This window comes from Apus apus, chromosome 1 (genome assembly GCF_020740795.1).
Source record: "Apus apus isolate bApuApu2 chromosome 1, bApuApu2.pri.cur, whole genome shotgun sequence".
NCBI lineage: Eukaryota > Metazoa > Chordata > Aves > Apodiformes > Apodidae > Apus > Apus apus.
Genome location: NC_067282.1, coordinates 6,371,120 through 6,377,119, shown reverse-complemented (window position 1 = coordinate 6,377,119; position 6,000 = coordinate 6,371,120).

Genomic DNA, 6,000 nt, shown 5'->3' with positions numbered 1-6,000 from the left:
AACATTTGCAAGACAGTACACCTGAACTAGACTGCATAATCCTATAAAATGGAAGAGCTATCTCCATGAAAGTCCCTTTTTAATACATTTTGTGAAGTTGCAGAAAATACAAGCACTTAGAGAAACTGATAACCTTGTCTTCTGAGGATTTTCTTGCAAAATATAGGCAGCCCATATTTTTTAAATGTTAAAGTAAAGGACAGCAGTTTTCTGAAACTAAGTCTGCATGTATTTAGGTCTCCTACAGACAGGTCTCCCTTGGAAAGTGTTGACTCTGCTCTTGTTGCTTTGTATCATGCCACAAGCTCTTTACATGTTGAAAACTCTTTTGACAGAAACATAGTATGAGCTCATTCTTGGAACAGTCTCTCCAGGATTGAGAATCCTGGTTTCAGTCCAGAACTAGAGGGAGCTGTTCAGCCAGTGGTCTGAACTTTGCTTCCTGGTTATAGTCTCTTACCTAAGGCCCTGCAAAATTGCCAGAACAGGCATCTACAAACTCTGGGAACTGTTTCAGTAGTGACACCACAGTAGACTTAACTTGAGAGCTTATGTATTCTGGTGCTGATTTTTTTTACTACTGCATTATTTAAAAATCATTTACATATTTTGCTGTTGCATAACCCAGGCTTCTAAGGGGAGAAGGATGTTCTGGTTTTCTTCCTTTATGACTCTCAGTATGCATGACCACAGCCGAGCAGCTGGTAGTAACAGGCAGTGACACTGCTCTAAGGGTCTCTGTATATTCTGTGCCAACCATTACCAGGCATCAACTACTGTGGATGAGAGCCAGCTAGCTATCTTTTTGTTTCTTGAAGCATATTTTATCACAATTAAGATCTGCACAGTGTTTTTTGTATTGCCAGTTAACTTGTCAGGTATTCATCTCTGTATTCAGAGAGATTGATATTTTTCATTATGCACGTTCTGTTTTCTTAATCCCTTTAAAATTTTGTTATACAGCTCCTGAAATATGAAATGAAAAAGAGAATGGACTTTTATATAGAATGCCAGAATGAGCCAGTAGGAGCATTCAGTCTGGCCTCCTGCTTGTCACAGGGTACAGAGCCAAAAATTTGCAGTTGAACGGAAGTGTAGTTATAGAAAGACTGTAACAGAGGCACATGAATTAGTTGCCTAATTAACATACTGCAAAATGATGCTCCCAGTACTGGACATCAGCATACTATTTTACTCAGCTTCCTAAAATTGAACTTATGAAGTGGCTGGGGAGTACAGCCTTCTAGCCTATCAAAATAAGAAAAAAAAAAAAAGTAACAAGATTCCATGTGGCAGCAAATTGGGCTTGTTCACTCCCTGAGTTTGCTCCAGGCTTAGGGAATAAGCATAATTGAAGAGTTCTCTATCTGTAGGTGCCACTGAAGGGCTTGAAGATGGCTTAGTTCATGTTGTCTGGAGATGACATTTAAAATAAAATTGCTGAAGGAAAGAGGAAGCAAAAGAGAGCCATACACTTCTGGGAGGTCTGGGGAAAACCAGTGTTGTAGTGAGAGGCTTAGGGAAAATAGCCTCCCTAGAAACAGTAGGTATGTCTGACCCATTCCTCCTTTTCTTCATTCTCCCAGTACAACTCAGGTTGTTTAGCTGTCTGAAAGATTAATTAATTACAGTATGTACTTCCATTTCATGAGCCAGCAATGTGCCCTTGTGGCTAAGAAGGCCAATGGCATCCTGGGGTGTATTAGAAAGGGTGTGGTTAGTAGGTCAAGAGAGGTTCTCCTCCCCCTCTATTCTGCATTGGTGAGGCCACATCTGGAGTATTGTGTCCAGTTCTGGGCCCCTCAGTTCAAGAAGGACAGGGAAGTGCTTGAAAGAGTCCAGTGCAGAGCCACAAAGATGATTAAGGGAGTGGAACATCTCCCTTATGAGGAAAGGTTGAGGGAGCTGGGTCTCTTTAGTTTGGAGAAAAGGAGACTGAGGGGGGACCTCATCAATGTTTACAAATACGTAAAGGGTTAGTGTCAAGAAGATGGAGTTAAGCTTTTTTCAGTGATGACCAGTGATAGGACAAGGAGTAATGGATACAAACTGGAGCATGGGAGGTTTAAGGTGAATATCAGAAAAAATTTTTTTACTGTGAGAGTGACAGAGCACTGGAACAGGCTGCCCAGAGAGGTTGTGGAGTCTCCTTCTCTGGAGACATTCAAAACCCGCCTGGACGCCTTCCTGTGTGATGTACTCTGGGTGACCCTGCTCTGGCAGGGGGGTTGGACTAGATGATCTTTCGAGGTCTCTTCCAACCCCTACGATTCTATGATTCTATGATTCTGCCAAGTCTAGGTGGTTGAGAGATTAAGGCAGGCCAGCTTCCACAGTGTTCAATTAAGAATGAATGCTCAAGTAATGCACCTTTCAAATTTGTTTGCCTTTGACTCCACAGTGGGTCCCTGACCAGATACTCATTTACAGCCAGATCAGCAATAGGCTGCCTGTAACACAAGTGCAGAGCTAGGCTGAATTTAAAGCCTCTGGAACAAGTATGAAGTGCCTTCTTTTAAAGAAAATTACTCCAATCTCATTTGTTCCTTCAAAAGAGAAAATACCAAGCAGCAATGGCATTCTTTGATCCCTTCTTAAGGGAAGGATGAAATAATTAAATAGCAAGTGACTGGAACTTGAAGCCAAACCAATTCAGTTTGACGTAAGGCACACTTTCTGAATAATGACCACAAGTCATGATGAAAGCAAATCACTGAGGCAATTGCCACATTGTCCTTTTTTCCTGTTCTCAATTAGAACCCTCCTGGATGACTGAGGTAAGTCAGGACATTTATTAAGCTCAGTACAATAACGGAAAAAAAGCCATGTGCATAAGGTGATGCAACATGTTTCTATACCTAAAAAATAAGTTTTCTGAGCAAATCTCTCACAGGACTGCAGGAACTATCTATAGATAGATATCTATCTATCTATAGGCAAATTTTAGTGGCATGATACCAGTTTTTTAGCAGGGAATTACTCAGTTCACTGCTCAGTTAACAGCAAATTGTTTAGCTGTGGCCAACAGAAATGTGTAAAGCTCTTAAGATTTTTAGTTGTATAATTCACACTGCTGTCCTTTGGGCTTAGGAGGTCCATTTCTATGGGGAAGGACGTTTGAATCCTTCTCTGTGAACCATCTATGCACATCATACTGGCTGATGAGTTTAGAAACAACGTGCCAGTTATCTGTTTGCTGATAGGAGCAATTGATACCAAATAATGATTCCTGGTTTTCTTTTTGTTTGTTTGTTTCGAAGAATATTTTAGAAATACTTTGAAAGCAATGAAAGAAGAAAATGACAGACAGGTTCTGAAGCACATGGAGCTAAGTAAGGAACAGGCTCCTGAGGTATTTCTTCTGCCTTTTTAAAAGTTATAACTGTATCACAGTTAGGATTCATGTACTCTACATTAATAATTATTTTAACTCAAATTATGACTTGGAAGTTTTTTAATAAATTGAAAGTAAAATAAACTGTAAATCTTCTTACTAAACGTGACATTATTGTTACACACACGTGTACTTTTTTCACATCAGACTGACAATGAGTAGATGTGAGGGCATTTTACAAAGGAGGTATGGAAAACTGGGGCACCATGCACTGATATGACTTGTTCAAGAACATGTCAGTTCTGCTCTGACCTTAATTTTTGATGTTTGCATATACTTCGAAAAACAGTAACACACTAAGAGATTGTCTGCAGGGAAATACACATTTGACAAAAAAAAAAAACCACAAAAAAAACCCAGTTGTGTTGTACTTGTAAGCTACAGCATTTTCAAAATGCCAAAATAGTGCAGTCTACAGTAAAATTTTGGCTTATTAATATATAGATTTTTTAGTCAAGTCTGCCAGCTCTGATTTGCCAACAAGATTTGCAAAGTATTTATGGTGACGACTTCTTACACTCACAAAAAGCAAAGCATGAGCAAAGCATTCTTCAGTACAAATCACAAAGTGGGCCCATTAGGTGTGTAAATTCTTTGACTTCATTGCTGGGATTTTCAGCCCTGTGAGAACATAATCCAAAGGACTCCGCTTATGGTGTTTTACAGGGGCATCTTCCCTCCCACTTGTTCCCTTCTACTTACTGTTATCAATAATTAAATTGTAGCCTCAGCTTACTAGCACAGACCTCTACATGTTTAAGTCACTTGTCATAGATCAGTACTGCCTCATTTATGATTTTCTAGAGTTTTTTTATAGTTAAAAGTTTGATTTCCTGAAAACGGGAAGATTTGAGCAGTAGTGGGAACACAGCAGAACTTGTTAGGTGAAAAGGAAATGTCTTATTTTAATATGAGAAGTTATAAAATATTGGTAAATTGCTGGACATATAAAGTACACTAGGCAGGAGAAGAAACAGCTGGCCTTGTGGACTAAATCCCCTTGTAATCCCTCAGGGGATTCTGCAGTCTGTTGTGTGGCTGTTTCTTAATTATTTCCTGCTAAACAAGAGAAGGTGGTACATATCTGTATCTATATCTTTAGTATTTAGCATTGTCAAAGTCCTGCTTTCAGATGAGATGACCTTAAATTGTGTTTTCTCAGAATGCTGTGAGAGACTTAGACAAAAACACCCTCAGAGAAATTGAAGAGAACGAATGGCTAAAAGCAGAGGTAAGAGGATCACTTGTGTATAGTTTATCATGGTAGTTAGGTTTGAAATCCTATGGCCAACAATCATACCTGTTCCCACTGATGGGCCTCTGAAGGCTTTAATAGGAAAAGGAGTGCAAATTTCCTGTAATTAACCTGTAGTCCTGAGTGGCAAGCAGTGTATGTGGTGCATAGAGGTAAAAGGTGAGCATCTTCTTTTGCAAATGAAGGACCCTTTTTTCCTGCCCAAGCAGCTATATGAAGGAGTACAACATTCCATACAATTAAGTATTTGTGTATGTGGAGATTGGGATGCTGTGTAGTGTAAAGGCTCATCAATGTCAGTATCTGAAAAGTGTAGTTTTGAATTGCAGTGAAGTTTTAGTGCTACTGTATTGAAAAAAAAAATTATTAGGGATGTTGGAAAGATTTTTGGAGAAAGGGCTTGAAACAGCTTTAAATGGAAGATAATGAAGAAACGTTGGAGATGATTACACTGAAGAGAGAAAAATCAGAATCATACCAAGTTGTAATTGATTACTTGATAGTTTTTACACTGTCTTTTGATTGCAATTTAGAGCTATATATTAGATAGTTGTAACTTTTCTTGTCAAGAAAGAACCTTTTTGTGAGCTAGATTTAGGAAACAGATTTTTCCATGGTGACAGTTTGATTGTGTTTGTTCCAATCAACACAGGTTCTTTGTTGCGATCAAATCTAAGCTAGAAATTGGGTGGGGAAATACTGTTCCCCACCTTTACAACCTCACAGCTTAGAACTGAGCCAAGCTTTCTGGGAAATTAATAAACTTACTATTTTTCAGTGCCACATGAACAAGCTGGGCAGAGGTTTCTCCATTTTACTTACTAGGTTTAGATACTTGCCTGTATGCAGGGACATGGCTTTCCTTCTTCTCCTTAATGAGCTCTGGCCCTACATGTTTAACCTTCCAGGGAGGGTGTCCAAACCACAGCTTCTGAGGCAATGAGATAGGGGTCAACAGGAGGGAATTCATGTTTCAGTCTGTATAAACAAACAGGAGCCTGAGTCTATACATCCTAGCACGGAATGAGTAGGAATTCCCTTCCCATCTCCCAGTTTCACTAAACAGTTAATGAATGTTGGACACATCAAGTAGTGTCAACAAGGGAGATACACTTCACAATATTCTTATGTCCTGACAGGCCCTCACCTCAGAGATGAGGGATCTGGATTTCTTTCCTTTCAACTAGAAGTTTCCTATATTATGATTTAGTTTCCTATGTTACCAGTTTGCTAGGTTATAAATTATTGCTTTGAATTGTTGTGCAAAACAAAACTAATCACTAAACTTCTCCAGTCCTCTGAATTCATCCATTCATTGTCTTTGCTTTTCTTACACAGATGAAATATTTTC